Below are 25,999 nucleotides of genomic sequence, written 5' to 3'. Positions count from 1 at the left end.
ATGTCTCCATGGCTGTTTAATATATATATGGATGGGGTTGTAAAGGAGGTGCAAGGTAGGGCAATGGATGTGGGGCTGGCCCTAATGAATGAGGGTGAGATTTGGAAGCTTCCGGTGTTGCTGTTTGCTGATGATACAGTATTGTTGAGTGAAGATGAATGGGAGTTGCAAGGTTTGGTGAATGAATCTGGGACAGTGTGTAGGAGGAGGAAGCTGAAAGTTAATGTAAACAAAAGTAAAGTTATGGTGTTTGAGAGGAATGAAGACCAGAGTGTGCAGTGAGGTTGGATGGTGAGGATATGGAGAATGTGAGTGCATTTAAGTACTTGGGTAGTGTGATGAGTAAGGATGGAACTTTGGGGGATGAAGTACGTGAAAGGGTACAGCAGGGAAGGAAGGTTGTTGGTACACTGAAAGCAGTGATGAGAAATAGGGAGGTGAGTATGGAAGTTAAGAAATCACTGCATGATAGTATTGTGATCCCTACCCTGACGTATGGAAGTGAGGCGTGGACCTTGCCAGAGGGGAACAAGTCAAGAGTGAGAGCAGTGGAAATGAGTTACTTGAGAGGAGCATGTGGAGTGACATGGAGGGACAGGTTGACGAATGAAGAAGTGAAGAAACGTTGTGGGGTAGATGTGGATGTGGTTGAGAAGATTAGGAGAAATACACTGAGGTGGTTTGGACATGTGGAGAGAATGGAGAATGAAAGACTGACTAAGAGGGTGTATGTAGGTGAGGTGGAGGGAGGGAGAGGGAGGGGTAGACCGAGGATGAGGTGGAGGGATGGAGTTGAGAGGTATATGAGGGAGGGGGGAGTGAGTTGGTGGGAGGGTAGTCAAATGGTGGGTGACAGAGTGACTTGGAGGCGTTTTGTCTGCGGCCACCCTTTGCGGGATTAGGGCGTCGGGCTATAGATAGATAGATAGAGACATATTTCTTCTGTAAATATCTTGCACACACCTTCCACGTCCCCCATCTGCTCCAATTCATATTTGCCCAATCATTCCTCCACTTCTCTCTTATACTCTGCCTTTTTCTCATCCTCTTGTAACCTTTCCATTCTCCTTGCAACTACTCCTTCCTCTCGTCTTTCCCTTCTTCTATTCCTCCATCTTACTTGTATCCTAATTCTGGCCACCACCAAGTAGTGGTCAGAAAGTCCACTCCCCTAACCTCTATAAGCTCTTGCATCCATTACACATCTTTGCATCCTTTCATCCACACACAGATAATCAATCATTGCCTTCCTTTCATTCAGTTCACCACCCACTCTTCTCATCACTCACCATGTATACCTGTGGATCATTTTATGCCTGAAGAGGGTATTGGCTATCACCAACCCCCTCCCAGCACAAATGTCCACTAACGCACTGCCATTCTCATCTATCGCAGCAGGCACACCCCACTCACCAACTATTCCATCCACCTTCACATTCCCTACTTTACCATTCATATCACCGATCAAAAACACTCCCTCATTCCTTCCAAACTTTTCCATGCACACTTCCACATTTGTCCAGAACTCTTCTCTCATTCTGCTAGCACGATCTTGGTTGGTGCATACACACACACAATCGCCCACATTTGTATTCCAACTTTCAACTTTACCCACACAATCCTTGACCCAACTGATCCATACTGTCTTATGCTCTTCTTCCATCTTTTACTCACAGCTATACATACTCCTTCCTTTGCCCTCTCATTCTCACCTACTCCTGCACATATACCCCATCCATACTCCCATTCTCTCACACTTTCTCCTCTCCATTATGTTTCAGTCATTTCCTAGGGTTGCTGACATAATTCATTTTTCCCCATAAGCTCTGTTGTTTGTCCAACATGTTTTTGGTCCAACATGGGACCCATGCATAACAATATTACCGTGTTGGACGCGAGGGTACTGTATATATATGTATATATATATATATCATCATCATCATCATCAGCCATAACTAGTCCACTGCTGAACAAAGGCCTCCCCCAACCTTTTTCATGAATTCCTTGACTGAGCCAATCTCTGACACATTTTCCCTGCAAATTTCTTTATCTCATCTCTCCATCTCCTGTCTGGCCTTTTTCTGCTACGCTTACATTCTCTTGGTGTCCAGTCAGTCAGCTTCTTGCTCCATCGGTTATCCCTTATTCTTGCTTGGCCTACCCACCTCCATTTCTGTTCTTTTATAACTTCTATAATATCTTTGATTTTAGTCTGCTCTCTCACCTGAGTTGATCTTTTCCTGTCTCTTAAAGATATTCCCAACACTGACCTTCCATTGCTCTCTGAGAACGGATTAATTTATTTTCCGTTGATTTTGTCAGTTTCCAGGTCTCACAACCATACGTCATAGCTGAAATTATACATTCGTTACATACTTTTCGTTTCATACAAAGTGGCAAGCTACATTTCATAATGTCTCTATGTTTACCGAAAGCTCTCCATCCAATTTTTTTTTTTTTTTTTTTTTTTTTATGTGTCCGACTCTGGGCATAGGCTTCACAGCCTGCTATCAAGGCCCATCAGTCCTCCTACATACCATACACCTCTACATGTCACCACTTCGGCGCTAACACCCACCGTCCATATTGAATACATGCTAGGGCTGTCTCATACAGGACCGGTGTATTGGTATTAGCGGGGGTATTTTTACAACATGTCGGCAGGTCTTCTGGTAGATCAGTAAAGCCTGATTTAATGAAATTCAAATCCTTAAACTGGTCCCTGCCCCAGCCGGGATTTGAACCTGGGTCCGTTAGGACCGCACGCCACCTCTCTACCGGTTGAGCTATCATCTTTCGTTAATTTTAGAGTTTGTCGCAAGTAGTTGTACTCCTCAACTTCTTCAAGAATTTCATCGCTTATTCTGATGACGTTGTTTGGTGTTTGTGGATTAAACATTACTTTAGTTTTACTTCGGTTCATTTTCAGTCCTACTTTCAGACTTTCTCTGTTCAGGTCATTTAACATTTCTTGCAATGCCTCTGCTGTTTCTGAGATTAGGACAGTGTCATCTGCAAATCTTAAATGGTTTAGCTTTTCTCCATTAATGTTCACTCCTTTGTTTTACCAGTCTAGCTTTCTGAAAATACTTTCTAGGCATGCTGTAAATAATTTTGGTGAAATTATATCTCCCTGATGCACGCCCTTCTCAATCTTAAGGTGGTTTGGCCATGTTGAGAGGATGCAGGGTGAAAGACTGACGAAGAGAGTGTATGTGAGTGAGGTGGAGGGGGGAAGAGGGAGGGGGAGGCCAAGGATGAGATGGAGGGATGGGGTGGAGAGGTATATGAGAGAGGGGGGTGTGAATTGGGAGCAGGGCAGTGAAATGGCGGGGGACAGGGCGACTTGGAGGCGATTTGTTTGTGGCCACCCCAAACGGGATTGAGGCGTCTGGCAATAGATTTTCCGAGTCCTTATGTAATTTAACTGTAGCAGTTCCCTCTTTATATATGTTTTTGAGCAGGTTTACAATGTTCTCATTCACTCCTTGTTCTCGCAGTGAATTTATAATTGCTTTGTGCTCCAATGAATCAAAAGCCTTTTTGTAATCAACAAAACCTAAGCATAGTGGTTTATTATATTCTGTAGTTTTCTTAATTAGTTGATTCATTGTATGTAGATGATCCATGGTCGAATACCTGCTTTGGAATCCTGCCTGTTCATGAGGTTGGTTTTCCTTCAAAATTGTTGTTATTCTGTTCGTAAGGACTTTAGTGAAGAGTTTGTAAATGACTGATAATAAGCTAATGGGTCGATAATTACTAAGATCTTTTGAATCACCTTTTTTGTAGAGTAAAATAACTATTGCATTACACCATGTTTTGGGAATTTTCTTCTGTTTTATACAGTGGGTAAATAAGTGAGCAAGCCTATTTTGTACTTCTACTCCTGCATCCAACAGTATATCTGCTACTATTCCATCTTCTCCCGGAGCCTTCCCTCTTTTCATATTTTTAAGACAAATATTTACTTCATCTGGTGTTACCTCAGGTATTTCACTTATGTCAACTGAAAAGTTAGCGATTGGCACTACTGTCTTTGATGCATACAGTTCTTTGTAAAATTCTTCAACTCTCTTCACCATCTTATCTCTGCATTGAATGATTTCACCATTTTTTTCTTTCAGTGATGTCATTTGTTGCTTTCCTAGTGCCATTTTATTTCGGACCTGTTTCAGACTTTTTTTTATTTTTGATGGTTTCTTTGATCTGATCCATGTTTTTCTTTTTTCTTCTCTTTGTCTTCTGTTGATAAGCTTATTTAATTCCGTTCGTTCTCATCTTTCTTTGTCTTTACTTTCATTTCCTTTCGTTTTTTCATAAGCTCGAGTGTCTTTTCTGAATATTTCTTGGCATTGGTTGTATTAGGTTTTCTTACTAGCTCCACTGATTCTCGTAGCACTTTTGTTAGTCTGTCATTCAGCTTATCAATATCACATTCAGCATTACTTAGAGCCTGAAATCTGTTCCTTATTTCCAACTGAAAGGCTGCTTTGTTTTCATTTACTATTATTTGGCATATCTCTATCTTTAATCATCTTCTTTCTTTCACTTCTGAAATTGAATCTGGCTGTGCAACCCAGCATTCTATGATCACTACCTATATTTACTTTGTTGATAACTGTGACATTTGTGATCGTTTTATTCTTATCTGCTATAATGAAGTCGATTTCATTCTTTGTTTCTCCATTTGGGCTTCTCCAGGTCCACTTTCTCCCTGTTCTTTTGTGGATGAATGTGTTCATTATTCTTATGTTAAACATTTCAGCAAAATTTACCAGCATTTCTCCTCTTTCATTCCTTTCTCCCACTCCAAATTTTCCCATACATGCTTCTCCATTTTTCGACTTCCCAACTTTTGCATTGAAGTCTCCCATGAGTATGGTATATGTTGTCTTTTCTTCTTCCATAATCTGGGAGATGTCATTATAGAATGTTTCTGTTTCTTCATGTGGGCTTTGAGAAGTTGTTGCATATACCTGTATGACATTCATGGTATATTTTTTTGTACAGTCTAATGGCAACAAAAGCTGCTCTGTCAGATACACTGCTGAATTTAACAATGTTGTCTGCAAAATTTCTGTTAATTAGAAATCTTACGCCACTAACTCTTTCATTTTCCCTTCCTCTGTAGTAAAATAGGTGGTTGCTGTCTTCGAGCTGAATTTCTTTTTCTTCTTTTCTGTGGATCTCACTCAAACCTACAATATCCCAACTAATGTTTTCCAGTTCAGTCATCAAGTTATCAAGTTTGCAATCTTCTGCGAGGCTTCTTACATTGTATACATAGATCTTCATTGATTTCAGTTTGTTTAACATCCAAGAGTCTAATTTTCCAACACAGTGCCTACTCACTTTTGGGGGCACACTGCCCGTAAGCACAGGAGGCAGTGCGGTTGGACCTTTAGTAGACAGTGATCCAACAGGAACGCCCGTCAAATTATTTGCAATAGAACTCATGTTTGGTTGGGAGGATTGTGGCAAATAATCTCACTTCCCTGCCACATAGTTTCTGGTGAGATGTAATTTTTGTGCCACCTTATTCGTTATATTCGGTGGAGCCCTATATATCTATAGGGGGTCCCATGATCCGCGCCGTCTAAGTTGGTACCTCGTATATCTACAAGGCCTTCCCCTATCCGCCACCTGGGGACACACCAGGTAGCACTGGGATCCTGCCCCTGGATATATATATATACAGGGGCAGGCATGTGCTCTGATAATTCGGATTTTCAGATATTTCGACAAAGAGTTCCCCCCAATTAATCTGAATTAGAAAGGGGTTACTGTATATATATATATATATATATATATATATATTCTTCATTTGTTGAAGGCAGCTGTGATTACTGGATACCATGTAGCTCCAACACTACAGGTTTGCCACCAAGTAACCTGGGTAACATTTCTTGAATGACCATATGCATATATTGCTGCTATCTGTCACCAAGGGCCTCAGTCTTTTATACTTAAATAATGTGGGCAGTGTTAGGCCATCTTCAGGTCTTCCTAAAACCCTGAAGAGGAAATATGGGATTGGCTCTTACTTTTTTTTTCCCTTATAGTCAGTACACACACACTACTGTTTTTATTGAATATTATAATATGATTTATTAGTTTAACCAAAAATATAAATTTTGACAGATATATCACCCATGGAAGGATGTCTGATGGTCTGGTGGTTAGAATGCCCCAGTTGGAGTGACAGACTTGCCAGCACACATTAGCTTCAATCCATGAAGATGTGTCTGGAATTCTTCAGACCATGTAATACCACTGTGGTAAGTAGGCTATTTTTTTTTTTAACAGAACACTTGAGCTTAGCCTCCTACCCTACATCTCACATGGGTCAATCAGTCTTCACTTAAAGTTTAGGTTCTTCTGTAAGACATATGTCTGCCTCATGACTGGGAAATCAAAAACACAAAAATCACGGTTTTCTGATTTTAAAATACCTTTACAATACATCACAAGCAAGACTGTACCATCAGTCAAACACGGTGCTTCTAAGGAAGTTGGAAAGCTCATGACAAGGATAGTTGGAGCTCATATTTCATCAGCCTTCAGGACTAGCTTCTGACCTCTTTGCAGAATTTTTTTAGTGTTTCAGTAACACTCTAGGTTGGCATACTCTCCTATACAAGTTCCTCCAACTGTCAACACCAAAATACATGCACAGCTGCATATTACACACCACACTTCATGTTTCAAATTAAGAAAAATGGCACCTCAAAACCCAGCTTTGGAGTCCTCAAGTTGGGAACCATAAAACCTCCCACCATTCACCCCTCTCCCAGTGATGACCAAATGGGATGCTTGGACCCATTGTCTGACTCACCCTTTATTCACGTCTGCAACATCTGTGGCCTTACAACTGATAGCAAACCCTTCTCTGTATCATCCTACTTTCTCTATACTCATTTCAAAGCCAAAGGTGGCTGATGTGTATATGTACTCAACAATATATCTTTGCTGTCATGATCCTGAACTTGAATCATCTGAATTCTCTACTCTCTGGCTTTGGCTGTCCTGTCATTCTCAGACTTAATATATCTGTGCTGTGTACTTATCCCGTAATTCTGCTGACTATGAAAAATTCCTCAACTGTCTTACTTCTAAGATGGAACACATCCTATCAGTTTCTCAGTTCTCTGAAATCTCCATTGTAGGTGATTTCAGTGTTCACCACCACCTTTGGCTCTCCTCACCTTTCACTGATTCACCAGGTGAACAAGCCTATGATTTTTTTCTATGTACTTTTGGGGGGGAGGCATGACGGGGGTTCCGCCGGCATAGATCGTGGGTCCAGGGCAAGATGGGGCTCGGGCCTGTGCTAGAGGGTACAGGGCATTGCGGTTCCCAGGCTGCCGCTTCCGCCCAATAGAGAGGGGCCCGAACCTGGGGGTAGTGCCCCAGGAGGCTGCCCTATCAGTGGGTGTATAATGGCGGGATAATTGCAGTGCCAAGGCGCGCTTGGAGGGTGTCCCTGCAGCTGTTCTGGTAGGGTGCTCCGAGGCCACTACCACAGCCACTGGTAAGCTGGTGGGCTAGGGGTCCCAGATCCATTGCCTGGACCTGGGACTGTGCCGTGAGTGGGACCTGTGGTATGTCTATCCTCCTTTATTAATACTGAATATGACAAAACACAAGAAAAAGTCTCAAAGCAAGCCTGAGGACAGTAAATCACCCAGGGAGATGAGGGTGGGTTCATGGAATGTGGGAAGTTTGAGGGGAAGAGTGGGGTAAGTCGTTGAGGCATTCAGTAGGAGGTGGGTGGATGTGGCGTGTTTGCAGGAAGTCCGGTACAGGGGTGGATCAGCCAGAAAGATTGTTGAGAAGGACTGTTGCTATAAGTTGTTTTGGCAAAGGGGGACAGACGGATATAGAGGTGTTGGTGTGATGGTTGCGGAGAAATGGGTGGAATATGTTATGAATGTTATGAGAGTAAGCGATAGGATATTGGTAGTGAAAATTCTTTTCAGTAGAAGGATAGCTGCAATTATATCAGCATATGCACCACAGGCAGGATTGGATGAAGCAGAGAAAAATAGATTTTGGGATGATTTAATACATGTAGTGGGTGGTATGCGGGATGAAGAGGTAGTGATTTTGGGAGGGGACTTAAATGGTCATGTAGGTGAAGCAGCACAAGGTTGTGAAGGAGTGCATGGGGGATGTGCATATGATATAAGGAATGCAGAAGGGGAAAGGATACTCAAGTTTGGGGAGGCAACGGACATGATTGTGTGCAACACATATTTTAGGAAAAGAGACAGTAGGTTAATTACGTATGAGTCAGGGGGAAATAGCAGTCAGATAGATTATTTTCTGGTTAGGAGGACCGATAGGAGGTTAGTGAGGGATGTTAAAGTTATAGGAAGTGAGGAGTGTGTGCAGCAGCACAAACTACTGATTTGTGATATGGTGCTTAAAGAACGAGTGATGAAAAAGAGGACTTATGTATCTAGGAGGAAATTATGGAAGCTGAAAAACCAAGTAGTAAGGGATGCCTTCTATAGCCAGTTGAGGAGAGTGGTTGCTGAACAGGGAGCTGTATACAGAGGCGTTAATGTACAGTACAGTGCCCTCAAGAACAATCTCTTGAGAGTTACTGATGTAACATGCGGTTGGACAAGAGGACCACCAAGACATAAAGTAACTTGGTGGTGGGATGAGGGTGTAGAAGCTGCAGTTAAGGAGAAAAGAAGGCTTTTCCGGGAATGGAAAAAGGGTGGTAGCAAAGAGGAATATTTGGCTGCCAAGTGTAGGGCTAGAAGAGAGGTATACAGGGCAAAGTCTGAGTCACAGAGACTTTTACTTCTTAACCTAAATCATGGGGAAAGGAAAAATATGATATTTAGGGTGGTAGGTCAGGTGAAAAGGGGTAATCAGGATATTATAGGTGAGCAGTGTGTGAAGAATGATGAAGGAAGGGTAGTGGTGAACAGTGAGGATATTAAAGATGCATAGAGAGAGCATTATAACCGGTTGTTGAATGAGGAGTTTGACTGGGACAGGGAAGGTTTGGAGCCAGCAGATCCAGTGTCTGGCCCTTGGCCTTTGTTTGATGCTGCTACTGTGAGTGAGGCAATAGGCAGGATGAAGGTGGGGAAGGCAGCAGGTGTGTCTGGGTTGACTTCCGAAATGTTGAAGGCCTCAGGCAATATAGGGGTGAAGTTAGTCACTGACCTGATAAATAGGATTATTTATGAGTGTGTTGTCCCAGATGATTGGCTGTGATAAATGGGTGCATAAGAGATGTAGTGGTATCAGAGGTAGACCGCGAGATAATGCTGATTTTATGTGTACGGCGTGTTGGGGAGAGCAGATGGAGATTGTGAGACGTGAAAGAATTGAACTTGCTGGTGAATCTCTTGAGTGTGTGGAAGAGTTTTGTTATTTGAGAAACATGTTGTATGCTGGAGGTGGGGCTGGAGCTAGCTCTATGGCTAGGGTGAGAAGTGGTTGGAAGTAGTCCAGGGAGCTCTTGCCTCTCCTGATGTTGAGAGGACTCTCCCTACGTGCAAAGGGGTCCTTGTATGCAGCATGTGTTAGGAGTGTAATCCTGTATGGTAGTGAGACCTGGGCAGGGAAGGAGGAGGATATTCGCCAGCTCAGACGTACAGAAATGACAATGATTAGGTGGATGTGTAGTTTGTCCCTGCGTCCAAGGTCTGGGGGGACTGGGTTCACGATGGAAGAGTTGAAAGGTAGGATGGGACTGGATTGTATTGGTGTTGTGATGAGGAGAGGTAGATTGAGATGGTTTGGGCATGTGGAGAGGATGGGGGATGATAATTGGGTGAGGAAAGTGAGAAGTGTTAATATTGGGGGTGGGGTTACGAGGGGTAGACCGAGAAAGACATGGGAAGAGGTCATTAAATGTGACCTCAGGGTTAAGGGACTGAACAGGGAGGCTGCAATAGATTGTGCAGCATGGAGAGCCGCCACTAGGTGACCAAGGCCGACCCATGCAAGCATGTTGGAGCCTTTAAAAATGAAACAAAACGAATGACTTAGAGCAGCTTGTACAGTACCTTACCCATATCCCTGATTGCCTTGGAGAGAGTTCCAACTTACCAGGCATTTTCCATGCAACTAATCCTTCTGCTTATGCTGTTAATCCTTTCTCTCTGTTGGGCTCCTCTGATCGCAACCTTATCACTTTAACTCGTCCTATTGCCCTAGTATGGCCTGTGGACCCTCCAAAGAAGCAGCGACTGTGGCACTTTGGAGCTGCTGATTGGGAGGCCCTCAGGCAGTAGTTCTTTGACTTTCCCTGGAATGATTATTGGATCCATGGCCGAGAGAGATCTGAGTGAGCCCCACACATTACAGAGGTTCTTCTTTTGGACATGGACGCATACATTGCTTTCTCTTATCCTGTAACTAATGAAAAAATAAAAAAATGGTGTAATCAAACTTGTTGTAATGCTGTCCACAACAAGGAGAAGACCTACAAAAAGGCACTGAAGCCAACCCACCCCTGAATGTCATCTCCTTTATGTCTCTGCCCGGACTCGCGCTAAGTCTCTTCATCACTTCGCTGAAAGTAATTTCATTTGTACTAATTGCTGTGAACTCTCCAACTCAAATTCTTTCTGCTCCTTCTGGCACCTTGCCAAAACCTGTCTTAACAACACTACCGTAAAACGCCATAACTTCGGACATTTTTTATGTGTTTTAATGAATAACTCCTTGTAGAATGGTGCAATTTTATTCCTGTTGGTGTCATGTGGTAGCCAGGGAGAGTACCTACTAAATCCATATATTTAAAAAAATTAGCCAAGCTAAACTTGTGCTTTTTTTTTTTCATTTTCAAGTGTCCGAAGTTAGGAACAAATTTTCTAACTTCGGACAGCTCTTCCAAACTTCGGACATCCATGTATTTTCCCTTTAAACATGAGAATGGTTAATGGGATCTATCTCTGGACACACTGGCCAAACTTCGGACACTTGAGAAGTTTTTAAAAAATGTAAAAAAAAATATTGGGCACTCGTGACCAGAGTTATACATATATATAGAGAAGTATCCCAAAATATCTTCTTTTTGGAGCTCGTAATTTCATATCACATTAAATTGCATCATATCACATTGTAGTGAGGTATTCTGGCCGTAAATAGAACTAAGAACTATTCACGAACTTTTTGAGATGAAAAAATAAAATAAAAATGCACTGCATATACCCAAAACTGTAAGAGGAACTGTCCTCATTTTCCTAAACAAAACTTCACTTAATTATCAAGTATCTACCTCATTGACTCAACAAATGCATACCGAAATAACATAATATGATGTTGAACATTTCTTACAGGTTCTAAAGACACACACACACACACACACACACACACTGTCACTGCTGTCATCAACCATTGGGTATACAAATGTGTGAGGTGTACCCTGAACGTGTTTGAGAAACCTGACATGTATTTCTGGTTTTACCTTAACAGTGATAGCAATATAATGCCTATATCTGTCTTTGGTATCAAAGGGAACCCTCACAACTACCCAATCTGAGGGAACAACTTTATCCCCAATAATCTGGGTAGAGGTGACTGTCAGGGGAGATGCTTGTGCTTCATGGTTGGGTGCAGATGTGGAAGTGGAAGGCTGTGCTGCTATCTCTGCTGTATCCTCTTGTGGCTGCAGTGGCTGGGGTTGTGGATCATCAACTTCACACTCTTCATGCTGGCTCTCTGTTTCATTTTGTAGTGCCCTTGTAGTAATACTCATGCCCGGTGACACATTCAACCTTTTCTTTCGCCTTGGTTTCGCTATAGCTGGACTTGAGCTTGACTGACTGGTTCCATGCCTCATGTCCTTCAACAATTCCAACACTGAGCTGTCTAAGGCAGTACTGGTAGATGGTCCTGGTGTACCAGTATCAGCTGTATCTTGGATTGAATCTTCTGGAAGTCTTGAGATGGATTTCTGTGGATCAAGAGGATAAATGCCGCACTTCCTAAACCCACTACGTAGGTTGTCAGCAATGGTCCCTTTAACTTTATCCACCAGTTCGGTCAGTAGTGCTGGGAAGCAGTCTTTAGGTAATGAAGCACTCAGCCTACCAACAGTAGTTTTCTTGAAGTTCTCGAGGATCTTACGCCAGTGCACTTTTAGAGGCCGGAACACAGCAACATCGAGAGGTTGTGTCCAGTGCGTGGAGTTAGGTGGTAAGAGAAGAAGGGAGATATTATGTTTCTCACATGACTCAATAACACTGGGTGATACATGGCTTGCCAAGTTGTCTCCTATAATGACAACTCTACCTGTCTTGCGTTTAGCATAGGGGAGGATAATTTTGTGGAACCAGTCATCGAATGAACACGAGTCGAACCATCCACTGGGGGACCTATTGTATAGTGTTCCAGGAGGGCCGCCTTCAGTCCATGTATCGTAAAGATGGATAGCTTTATACACCACATATTGAGGGAGTAACACACCAGATGCAGTTCCAGAGAACATAATAGATATTGAGGATTTTGTTGAGTTCATGATTCTCTCTGGATATTTAGTGCCGCACCTCACTATGACTTTCTTTTTACCTGGATCATCAGTAAGATTGGTCTCATCAAAATTTATTATGTTCTCTGGAGGCACACCTTCTAGTGATTTTTTCAGGTTACTGTAGAACTAGGCTAGCATGGCTCGTCACTCTGGCTCTGTCAGTCTTTATATTCTGGGACAATCGTCTACTAAGGGTTTGTTTGTGGCGCTTGAAGAAGGAATGGGCCCATTTAACACCAGGTACATTGTTACTGAATCGTGACACAACAACCCCTCGTTTGTCTAAATATGCTTTCACTAACATCCTCAAGTCCAAATTGTCGAGTGGGAATCCCCATTCTGCCAATGTGAGGATTCTCTGACACACCAGTAACTCTTCATCATGGCTCAATGAAGTATTACGTCCCACTTGTTTGCAATGTTTTTGTATCAGGTAATCATGTAATGTGCTCTTTTTTAATTTATATTTTTCAGCTGCTTTGCGCACACTCATGTTCTTGTTATTTATGTCATCTTTAGCCTTTTCCAGGGCACTTTTGGACACTGTACTTGTGTAGGCTCTTTTCCTCTTTATAGGAGATTTCTCTGTTTTAGCCATGTTTTTCTGTTTATATAATTAGCATCACTTTACCATTAATATTATTGTCTGTCCGAAGTTTGGACTTTATTTGGCTCAAATAATTTGTCTGTCCGAAGTTAGGAATTTTTTCTGCAAAATAAAGAAGTATTCATTAAAGCAGGCATAGCAAGATTATCCATGCATATATTTTGAAACAATTTACTTCCCAGTACTTACAGCACTTTTCTACATATAATCGTACTGTTCACTTTTTTACAATTGAAACTGTTTGTTCTGTGTGAACAAAGTTTTGCAGGGTAAGAAAATTCAGTTATTTTTTCCAATGGATTCACGAATTTTTTTCACCCGCACATATTCAAGCTAGTTTAATAGGATTAATACATAATAGTCTTAGAGGATTACCCTACCTACCCACATCATTATTTTTTGCAAATATCGCACTCTCTTCCAATAAACTTGAATTATTACATTTTTTTGCGAAATGTCCGAAGTTTGGACGCCGTCCGAAGTTATGGCGTTTTACGGTACTTCATCGTTCTTCCCACCTTTTTTCTGCATTGATAGCTCTATAGCTGTTTCTTCTACTGATAAAGCCAAACTCTTTGCTCACACTCTCTCCCCCAGTTTCACCTTAAATTATTCCGGTGCTGTTCCTTCATAACTTTCCTCCTCTGACATCCTCATGACTGACATAAGAATTTCTTTGACTAGTGTGTTTTCTGCCATCACTGGCCCCAATACTAGCAAGACATATGGGCCTGATGGGGTCCCTCCTGTTGTCCTTAAGAACTGTGCTTCTGTGCCTACACCCTGCCTAGGCAAACTCTTTTGCCTTTGTCAGTCAACTTGTACTTTTTTTCTTGCTGGAGGTTTGCTCTCATTCAGTGTGCCCCAAAGTAGGGTGACAGTTCCCAGCCTCTAACTATCACCCAATTCCTTTAGCATCTTGTATTTTGAAAGTTTTTGAATCTATCCATCTATATATCTATTGCCAGATGCTTTAATCCCATAAGGGGTGGCCACAGACAAATTGCCTCCATATCGCCCAGTCCTCCACCATTTCACTGTCCCACTCCCAGTTTGCACCCCTCTATCTCATATACCTTTCCACTCCATCCCTCCATCTCATCCTTGGCCTCCCCCTCCCTCTCCTCCCCTCCACCTCACTCACATACACTCTCCTTGTCAGTCTATCACTCACCATCCTTTCCATATGGTCAAATCACCTCAGTGTATTTCTCCTAATGCTTTCTACCACATCCACATCACAACGCTCCTTCACATCCTCATTTGTCAGTCTGTCTCCCCATGTGACTCCACATGCTCCTCTCGAATAACTAATTTCCACTGCTCTCACTCTTGACTTGTGTCCCTCCAACAAGGTCCAAACTTCACTTCCATAAGTTAGAGTTGGTAACACAATACTGTACTGTCATTTGGCAACGTTTTTACTTCCATGCTCACTTCCCTGTTCCTCATCACTGCTTTCAAAGAACCTGCAACTTTTCTTCCTTGTTGTACCCTTTCAAGCACCTCACCCTCTAAATTTCCATCCTTATTAATCACACTACCTAAGTACATAAATGCACTCACATTTATTTATATATATATATATATATATATATATATGTCACGAATCAATTCGCGACATTTCCTTTTTGTGAGAAGCCACGAACTATTAGTGGAAAACTCACTGTGTATCGCTCAGTTAACCGTTTCTCTCTCCATTTCGGGGTATATTTTTCAAATCATTCGTCACCGTTTTCAGGGGTGACCGATTTGATGCACGTCACTAAGTGCGCTACTGAGCGATACTATTGTTTCTTTATCGTTCGCCTCTACTTCCCTCAACCGTTAGCCACGCCTTGCGTCCTGCCCATACAATGTATTTGAATTCAGTTTAGTGTTTGCTGTGACGGAGACAGGACCTGTGCAGCAGTGCGAGAGGTCAGCTAGTACCCAAACTCCACTTACAGTTTCTCCAAGCTCCCACCTTAATGGTGATACATAGTATTCATCGACTGGTATTTCTTTTGTGTATTTTGTAGTTTTAAGAGCTTAGTTAAGGTGTTTTTCCTAGGCGTAAGTATTTAGCTTCTGTGTGAGTGAGCGAGTGCGTCTCATTTAATTTGATTTGAAATGTAATGTTAAATTTATTTTTGTGATTAATAAATTTAACAGTTCTATTTCTTGAGCTTAATGTAGAGTAAAAATCTTGTTTCATTTAATCCAAATTAAGCTTATTTTCCATATAGCTCCTAGCTTGCATAAACGTTTTACTATTCAAAACTGGTACTTAGACCAGTCTTGTATTAACTTAAAATCCGTTGTGCCAGGAGTTAATGCATCAGCAAGAACCTGATGTTATTATTATTAGTATTAGTTATTTATTGTCAGGGGTGATGTAACTTTCTCCAGAGGCTAACAGTACAGTAATTCAGCAATTGTGAGTAATTAGTCTCTGCTGAGTACTGTTGAGAAAGTTTATAAATTCTCGTTCTTAGAGAATCTTAGCAAATCAGCGTAAAGTAATCGTTGCTTGATGTAGCAGGACAATCATTGTCTCTGCTCTTCAATATTATTGAATATTATTATCAATTTGAATAATATTTAACCATTTATATCAAAATTACCGTGATATTATAAAAAACCGTGACAATTGGCGACCTCGCCAGGATATTAACTCCTGGCTCTAAAGCTATTCACGAGATAGTGCTCACTCATTCATATTTAGGTATTTATCATTAAAGTTTATAGGCACAAGCTTACTGGTGTTTACCCTTAATTTAGCAAGTGAATTTTGCTTTATCAATCCATAGAGTACTTAACTCTAGTTTATTCTTGGTAACGCCAGACGATTTTATTCGCTCCTGGGAAGTCGCCGTACCATTCTGTTTATTATTGAGTCTTCCCAGTCATTTACATTTTTGATTTATTCTTTGCCAGTTAACTAGATAAGACTGGTCACCACTAGCTTGTGTCTGTACTCTTTACTTTTGTTTATTAGTATTCGTCGCTAAGCAGTCAGTACTCAATTTCGGTTTGCTTAATAAATTAGCGCCATGGCTACTACTGTATTTTTACAGGAAGCCAAAGAAATGGGTCTTTCGGACCCAACCGAAATTAAAGTATATACTCTCACGGCATAATCAGGAACAGCAGCGAGAATGATGCCCGTGAAAGAGCGTAAGATTCAGCGCGAATGCGAGCGAGAACAGCGAATACGAGCGAGAACAGCGCGAATACGAGCGTGAACAGCGAGACAAAGAACGAGAACACGAACGTGCCGAGCGAGAAGCACGAGAAAAACATGAACTTGAAGTGCTGAAGCTCAAGCGAGATTCCTTGGCTTCAGACACGTCTGCTGCAGTTGGTCCAAGCTCCACGAGCTTTCTCCCTGCACATGTCCTGGCGACCCCACGCATCAAGCTTCCTTCATACAAGGAAAGCGAGCGAATCGAGCCGTACATAGCTCGTTTTGAGGACATGGCAGACATGTATCAACTGGATGAGGCAGCTAAGCGGCTTCAGTTTCTTAGCCTATTTGAGGGCCCTGCCCTCGATATTCTCCACAGAATTCGTGGAGACAATCTCACATATGAGATGATGAAAGCTGCGCTCATTAAGGCGTATGGTCTCACAGTAGACGACGCCAAAGTTCAGTTCATGCGAGCTCGTCTCCAAGACAAGGAGACAGCTGTTCAGTTCCTTGATCGTCTCACAGCTTACTTAAATGAGTGGATGGAGAAAGATGAAACTCCTTCCACGCGTGAGGAGATAATTGACCTTATGCTGCGTACACAGCTAGAGAGGTCGTGGCCTGCTGAGCTCATAGCACAGCTTAAGATCTGCCAGGTGAAAGATGCCAGCCAAATGGCAGAGAAGGCTGACGCATTCTTTACTGCATACGGGTATCAAGCTCGTAAGCAAAACACCTGGAGCAGAAAAGATACTGCCAAGTCTGGGAAGCCGTCTCAGACTGAATCCCAGCACCAAGGCCGTTCTCAGAGTAATGGTCAAGGTCCAAAACCGCAGTGGAAGGACCAGGGGCAAAACACTCAGAAACCTGAGTGGAAGAGGTACAACAAGTACCCTAACCAGCAGCAGTATCAGCCACGTGACCGAACGTCGGGACAAACTTTTTCACCGCCAGCTCAAAAGAGGCAGGAAGCGAATGCAGCCTTCATTCCTCAGCAGCAGCCTGGTGGTCACGTCCCTACCAGTGTGGGTACTTCCCCACAGTTCACTAGTCCCACAGTGACAGTGAACCCCCCTCCACAGATGGCCAATGTTCCATCTTTTAATTCTCAAGGCACAATGTTTGCCGCATCAATTCAGCAGCCTCATGAGTGGCTAGCTGCTTCCTCCACAGGCCCCACCACAGGTGACAGTACCTTCCTTGTACAGCCAGGGTTTGTGGGAGGCATTCCTGTGAAGGTCCTGAGAGACAATGGTTCCTCAGGTTGCTCTGTTAAGCAGAGTTTAGTTCCGGCCTGAGCAGTATACAGGTCGACAGATCCATGCAAAGCTTATTGATGGATCAGTGAGATTGTTCCCTGAGGCATGTATCCAGGTGGCATCTCCATTTTATACTGGTACGACACTTGCAGTTGTCATGCCAGAGCCTCTATTTGACTTTATAGTAGGCAATATTAATGGAGTCAAGGATAGTTGCTCCGATGACGCTACTCAGACTTCGGCTGCTGCAGTAACACGAGCCATGACTGAGGCTCCAGACTGTGTCACCCCAGTGATCATTGAATCGCCGCAAGATCTGATGTGCAGTCAACTTGTTGTACAAGAACAACATTCTGACCCGACACTTGCTGCCGTGCGGAATAAACAAAAGGGTCGAGTGATTAAGTATTCACGGGGAGGTCGAGCCAAGTTCCTTCGCAAACAAGGACGGCTCTACCGTGAGTCACGAACACCCGAGGGCGAGGTTCGACTGCAGTTTGTCATTCCCGCCAAGTACCGCCCAGCAGTGTTACAATGGGGTCATTGTCCAGCCTCAGGAGGTCACCTGGGCAAAAGGAAGACCCAGGGCCGTATCCGAGCTGACTTTTTCTGGCCAGGGATGGGACGAGACATAGACAGTTTTGTCCGTTCCTGCAGTGTGTACCAAAGTATCACCACTGATCAGGGACATGTCCTTCCTGTGCCGTTCATAACCACACCTGTAATCTCTGAGTCAGTTGAGAGACAGGGTAGTGGTGAAGTGGGTGCAGACCTGATGTCTCGCCCATTGGCCCCACAGGACACAGTATGTCCAGGGCCTGTACATGCATATTATGTACCTTAAGTTAAGGGGGAAGTTGAGAGGCGACTTGAGGCTATGGAAGACCCAAGTTTGCATAAGGATTCTCAGCTTCCCGGTACTAATATATGTACCGTAAGTTGGGGAAGTTGAGAGGCGACTTGAGGCTATGGAAGACCCAAGTTTGCATAAGGATTCTCAGCTTCCCGGTACTAAAAGAAGTACTGTAGGTTAAGGGGGAAGTTTGAGAGAGAACTCCGCAGTGGCGACTTGAGGCTATGGAAGACCCAAGTTTGCATAAGGATTCTCAGCTTCCCGGTACTAATAGAAGTACTGTAGGTTAAGGGGGAAGTTCGAGAGAGAACTCCGCAGTGGCGACTTGAGGCTATGGAAGACCCAAGTTTGCATAAGGATTCTCAGCTTCCCGATACTAATATAAGTACTGTAGGTTAAGGGGGAAGTTCGAGAGAGAACTCCGCAGTGGCGACTTGAGGCTATGGAAGACCCAAGTTTGCACAAGGATTCTCAGCTTCCCGGTACTAATATAAGTATTGTACTGTAGGTTAAAGGGGAAGTGAGAATTCCGCAGAGGTGACTTGAGGCTATGGAAGACCCAAGTTTGCAAGGATTCTCAGCTCTCCGATACTAATATAAGTATTGTAGGTTAAGGCACAGGTTGAGGACCCGTGTGCGGTTCGAGGCTATGGAAGACCCGAGTTTGCACAGGGATTCTCAACTTGTCGAAACTAATCGTATGCTATAATTAATGGCGACCTCGAATGTACGAAGCCTGGCTGTCACTCGTATTTTTCAGTCAGAGCGTACTTTTCGTAGCATGTACTGATTGCTAGGCAGAGAGAGTAATTGTAGCTTAATAAGAATTTTGTCTCATTGACACTTTTGATGCTCCACCTCAATTGGTTTTGCAGGTTCAGCAATGGGTGTAGCAGTTTTGCTGTGCGGACCAGCTGATCGTCTGCCGCACGCTGCCGCCTCTTCTCCTCTGCCTTCGTCGTCGTCATATTATTTACTGTCATTTTACACGTAGGTACAGTTACACTACAACTGTCACACCTACACCGTGTATTACATACACCACGCTACACAACAATTAGTTGTCAGTGTAAATGTAGCGAATTTTCGCTCAGTTTGACCTGAGTACAGGATTTTCACCGTCGTCACGGAGTTTTTCCCTCAAGCTTGCTTCTATTAACGTAAATACGAGGTTTTTTCGCTCACTGACGACTGCGACTTTCTCCTGTAGCAGGATAGCACACACACCACAGTGTGAATCTTGTGTGACTGAGTTAGGATTTATATGTATGTATATTGAAATCTTTCTTCTGAAGGAAGAAAGATTTAATTTTCATGGGGCGTAATGTCACGAATCAATTCGCGACATTTCCTTTTTGTGAGAAGCCACGAACTATTAGTGGAAAACTCACTGTGTATCGCTCAGTTAACCGTTTCTCTCTCCATTTCGGGGTATATTTTTCAAATCATTCGTCACCGTTTTCAGGGGTGACCGATTTGATGCACGTCACTAAGTGCGCTACTGAGCGATACTATTGTTTCTTTATCGTTCGCCTCTACTTCCCTCAACCGTTAGCCACGCCTTGCGTCCTGCCCATACAATGTATTTGAATTCAGTTTAGTGTTTGCTGTGACGGAGACAGGACCTGTGCAGCAGTGCGAGAGGTCAGCTGGTACCCAAACTCCACTTACAGTTTCTCCAAGCTCCCACCTTAATGGTGATACATAGTATTCATCGACTGGTATTTCTTTTGTGTATTTTGTAGTTTTAAGAGCTTAGTTAAGGTGTTTTTCCTAGGCGTAAGTATTTAGCTTCTGTGTGAGTGAGCGAGTGCGTCTCATTTAATTTGATTTGAAATGTAATGTTAAATTTATTTTTGTGATTAATAAATTTAACAGTTCTATTTCTTGAGCTTAATGTAGAGTAAAAATCTTGTTTCATTTAATCCAAATTAAGCTTATTTTCCATATAGCTCCTAGCTTGCATAAACGTTTTACTATTCAAAACTGGTACTTAGACCAGTCTTGTATTAACTTAAAATCCGTTGTGCCAGGAGTTAATGCATCAGCAAGAACCTGCTGTTATTATTATTAGTATTAGTTATTTATTGTCAGGGGTGAAGTAACTTTCTCCAGAGGCTAACAGTACAGTAATTCAGCAATTGTGAGTAATTAGTCTCTGCTGAGTACTGTTGAGAAAGTTTATAAATTCTCGTTCTTAGAGAATCTTAGCAAATCAGCGTAAAGTAATCGTTGCTTGATGTAGCAAGACAATCATTGTCTCTGCTCTTCAATATTATTGAATATTATTATCAATTTGAATAATATTTAACCATTTATATCAAAATTACCGAGCTATTTTCAAAACCCCGTGACAATATATATATATATATATATATATATATATATATATATATATATATATATACACCATTTCCTCCTCATCCAACCTCGCTGTACATTCAGTGACTTCATTTGTCTCGAAGACCATAACTTTACTCTTCCCTACATTCACCTTTAGATTCCATTTCTTACACACACACCCCCAGACTCATTCACCATCCCTTGCAGCTCCCCTTTGCCTTCACATAACAACACAGTATCATCTGCAAACAACAATACAGGGAGTTTCCAAACACTGCCCTCTTGCAATAGGGCTGCTCCAACATCCACTGCCCTACCTTGTATCTCTTTTATAACTCCATCCATATACAGATTGAACAACCATGAAGACATGACATATCCCTTTTTCAATCCAATCTTCAAATAGAAAAATTCACACAGTTCACTGTCCACACACGCTGCAGCCTTAGCACCCTCATACATATTCTTCATGGCATTCAGCAACTTTCCATTTACTCCATGCATTCTTAATGCTTTCCACATTGCTTGTCTATCCACCCTGTCATATGCATTCTCCAAATCCATGAAGGCCGCATACAACTTCTATCCCTTCTCTAGAACTTTTCCACTAAAAACCTAAAAATGAATATCTGATCTACACGGCCTCTTCCCTTCCTAAAACCTGCCTGTTCTTCTCCAACTAATTCCTCTGTTATTTCCCTAACTCTGTCAACAAGTGTCCAACCATATACTTTTCCTGTTTCACTAAGAAGACAAATACCTGTATGATTACCACACACTTCATTTTCCCCTTTCCCTTTGTACAGGGGAATAATTATACCTGACTTCCAATCCTCCAGGACTCTACCTTCCTTCCAGGCCAATCTGCACATCTTCCACATCCATTCTACTACTATCTCTCTCTCATGCTTCAGCATTTCACCACACACTCCATCAACTCCTGGGGCTGTCCCCATTTTGACTCTCTTCATTACTTCCACAACTTCCATCCTACTGATTTCTTCCTGTCTTCTCACAGTCCTCCTCCCAGCCATTCCTCAGCCACTTATACTTGCATTATTTTCATTCTCCATGTTCAACAATTCCTTAACGTATTCTCTCCATCTGCTCACTTTTTCTTCCTTCTCCACTAGCAACACACCATTTTTATCTTTCATTCCCTGACTAACTTCCTTATCACCCTGTCTAAGTTTCTTTACCTTTTTCCAGAACTTTTCCTTACATCCTCCCTACTTTATGCTCAGATTCCTTCCAAATTCCTCATCCACTCTCTTCATACCCTTTCTTAATAATCTTTTCACCTCTCTCTTCCTCGTTTCATATAACTCTCTCTTATGTCTCTCAACTTCCTCCACACCCCTGCTTCCCATCAACTTGCTATATGTTTTCTTCTTTTGTCCCACAGCCTGTCTCACCTCTTCATTCCACCATGCTGTTCCTTCCACCCCCTTTTGTCTTCTTTTCACCCCTCATGCCAGCTCACATGCTGCACAGATTTCTGTGAATATCTTGCACACACCTTCCACATCCTCCATCTGCTCCAGATCATATTTACCCAAATGTTTCTCCATTTCTCTCTTATGTTCTGCCTATTTTCCATCCTCTTGCAACCTTTGTACCCTCCTTGTATGGACTTTCACCGCCACCAAGTGGTGGTCTGAAAGTCCACTCCCTCAACCTCCATAATTACACTCCTGCATCCATTACACACCTTCCCATTTTATCATCCACACACACATAATCAGTCATTGTCTTCCACCCACCCTTCTCATCATTCGCCATGTACAGTATATTTGTGGATCATTTTGTATCTAAAGGGGGTTTTGGCTATCACCAACCCCCTCCCTGCACAGATGTCAACTAGAGCACTGCCATTCTCATCCACTCCAGCAGGTACACCCCACTCACCAACTACTCCATCCACCTTCACATTCCCTACTTTACCATTCATATCTCCCATCAAAAACACTCTTGTATTCCTTTCCAGCTTTTCCATGCACGCTTCCACATATTTCCAGAGCTCTACTTTCACTCTGCCTGCATGATCTTGTGTTGGTGCACACACGCACAATCTCCCACATTTGTACTCCAACTTTCATTCTTACCCACATAATCCTTGAGTCAACTGATCCATACTTTCTTATATTCTTCTTCCATTTGTTACTCACAACAGTACATACTCCTTCTTTTGCCCACTCATTCTCACCCACTCCCATGCATACATCCTATCCATACTCCCATTTTCTCACAATCTCATCTCACCGTTTAGTCTCGGTTATTTCACATACATCCACTTTTGCAGCCTCAAGCACCTGGACAATCTCTCTTTCTTTCACCTCATCATTCACACCCTTTACATTCCATGTCGCAAACCATACGATCTCCTTTGTTTGGTCCTTAGTCATCACCTGTTGGTCAGTCCTGGTTTGAGGCTTCTTGTTCGTATTTGTAGTTAGTTGATTTCTGGGGAGGGGCACTAACCCTCCGCCAACCCACTTGTTGTCACATAGGGAACACGTGTTGGTTGGATATAAGGTTACCACCCAGCGTTGTCAATGAATTTCCTGGTTTACAGGAAATCATTTGGCATGCCACTCAGTGTAGAGCTACCCTAACACAGAGTACCGGTACACTAAGTGGGTGGATGAAGGGTGCCCCCACTTATCTCCTAACAAAAAAATTTTAAAGCACCTTTCCTGTCACAACCTTCTTTCCAATCGTCGGTATGCATTCCACCAGGGACGCTCCAATGGCAGTCTCTCACCTTCCATTCAGACACCTGATCATCCTCCTTTTGGGACTTTGGTGATTGTATTGCCATTGCACTTGACATCTCAAAGGCTTTCAGTGATGTCTGGCACAAATCTGAAATTTCCAAACTGCCCGCTTACAGTTCCTATCCTTTTATCTGCGTCTTCATTTCTAGCTTCCTTTTGAATCATTCTGTAGCTGTTGTTGTAGATCGCCACCGTACTTCTGCTAGAGCTATCAGTAGCGGTGTTCCTCAGGGCTCAGTCCTATCACCAATCGTCTTCCTTCTATTCGTCAATGATCTTCCAAGCTTTATATCTAATCCTGTTGACTCATATGGTGATGGCTGCATCCTTCACCTTTCCATCTGCTTCTCGCAGTGTCCATCTCAGCAGTTACCACAACAAACATGGGATGGAGCTATGGCACACTTGATGTCTGACTTAGCTCATATCTCTGATTGGGGTACTGGTTAATGTAATCTTGTTTTTAATGCATCAAAACTCAGTTCTTACATCTTTTGACCCATCAAAATTTTTGACAGGAATATCCTCTGATTTTTAACAGTATCCATCTCAATCCTGCATCATCTTTGAACATACTTGGGGTTTCATTCTCTTAGGATTTACTTGGAAAGATCATGTTACATTTCTTGAAAAATCTGCTTCCAAGAGATTAGTGTACTGAGCTGACTCAGTGCCTTCATTTCTCCCTGCACAGTTGTTGACACTATAAAGGGGTTTTATTTGCCCCTTTATAAAGTACAACACTCATGTGTGGGGAGGCTACCCACATACAGCTCTTCTCAACATGGTGGAGTCAAAGGCATTTCATCTCATTAATTCCCCTCCTCTTACTGGCTCCCTTCAACCACAGTCTCTGCTGCACTGTTTCACCTTTATCTCTTTTCTCTTGCTACTTCAGTGGTCACTGCGAGTTCGAACTGTCCGCTTGTATCCCTCCACCATTATGGCGGATGCGTAGCACCCGTCTGGCAGCAAGCTGTCATCCATTTTTTGCCCAGCTATCTAATGCTAGAGTTAACCATTACTCACAGTCCTTCTTGTATGCAACAGGTCAACTCTGGAACTGTCTTCCTTGATCTGTTTTTTCTACCGCCTATGAACTCCAGTCTTTAAAATGCAGTGTGTCCTGGCATCTTGATATTGAGCAGATCTTGAATTTGACTCTGATTTTTTTTTTCATTTTCTCTTGCAGGGTAGGGTAGTGAGAGGTAGACCGAACAAGACTTGGGATGAGGTCATTGAGTGTGGCCTCAGGGTTAAGGAACTAAATAGGGAATCTGCCAGAGATCGAGGAGCATGGAGAGCTGCCATTAGGTTACCAAGGCAGACGCATGCAAGCATTCTGGAGCCTTCAAAAATAAAAACAAAAATGAATGCAAACATGATGGAGCCTTCAAAAATAAAAACAAAAATGTCTATCTATCTATCTATAGCCCGACGCCCTAATCCCGCAAAGGGTGGCCGCAGACAAAACGCCTCCAAGTCGCTCTGTCACCCACCATTTGACTACCCTTCTCCCAACTCACCCCCCCCCTCCCTCATATACCTCTCAACTCCACCCTCCACCTCATCCTCGGTCTACCCCTCCCTCTCCCTCCCTCCACCTCACCTACATACACCCTCTTAGTCAGTCTTTCATTCTCCATTCTCTCCACATGTCCAAACCACCTCAGTGTATTTCTCCTAATCTTCTCAACCACATCCACATCTACCCCACAACGTTTCTTCACTTCTTCATTCGTCAACCTGTCCCTCCACGTCACTCCACATGCTCCTTTCAAGTAACTCATTTCCCTTCTCTCACTCTTGACTTGTTCCCCTCTTGCAAGGTCCACGCCTCGCTTCCATACGTCAGGGTAGGGATCACAATACTATCATGCAGTGACTTCTTAACTTCCATACTCACCTCCCTATTTCTCATCGCTGCTTCCAGTGTACCAACAACCTTCCTTCCCTGCTGTACCCTTTCACGCACTTCATCCCCCAAAGCTCCATCCTTACTCATCACACTACCCAAGTACTTGAATGCACTCACGTTCTCCATATCCTCACCATCCAACCTCACTGCACACTCTGTGACTTCATTCCTCTCAAACACCATAACTTTACTTTTGTTTACATTAACTTTCAGATTTCTCCTCCTACACAGTCCCAAATTCATTCACCAAACCTTGGAACTCCCATTCATCATCACTCAACAATACTGTATCATCAGCAAACAGCAACACTGGAAGCTTCCAAATATCACCCTCATTCATTTGGGCCAGCCCCACATCCACTGTCCTACCTTGCACCTCCTTTACAACCCCATCCATGTATATATTAAACAGCCATGGAGACATCACACAACCCTGTTTCAGTCCCACATTGAGATCAAAGAACTCACTCAGCTCACCATCCACTCACACCATAGCCCTAGCTCCCTCGTACATACTCTTCACAGCACTCAACAATTTCCCCTCCATTCCATATATTCTTGA

The 25,999-nt window shown here is 42.8% G+C and overlaps 1 long non-coding RNA gene across 1 annotated transcript in view; it reads left to right on the top strand.

Annotated features, from left to right (window-relative positions):
- Positions 1-25,999, top strand: part of LOC145390614 (uncharacterized) — a 52,051-nt gene that overhangs the window by 20,630 nt on the left and 5,422 nt on the right. The window contains exon 2 of the long non-coding RNA XR_013895696.1: positions 6,145-6,281. This is a non-coding gene — a long non-coding RNA (uncharacterized LOC145390614). The remainder of the gene's footprint in view (positions 1-6,144; positions 6,282-25,999) is intronic.

The sequence above is a fragment of the Coenobita brevimanus genome, chromosome 15 (assembly GCF_032717465.1).
Source record: "Coenobita brevimanus isolate Jiangsu-jjx chromosome 15, ASM3271746v2, whole genome shotgun sequence".
Lineage (NCBI taxonomy): Eukaryota > Metazoa > Arthropoda > Malacostraca > Decapoda > Coenobitidae > Coenobita > Coenobita brevimanus.
Note: the sequence above shows the minus strand (reverse complement) of the source record. Positions and strands in the feature narration are given on the sequence as shown.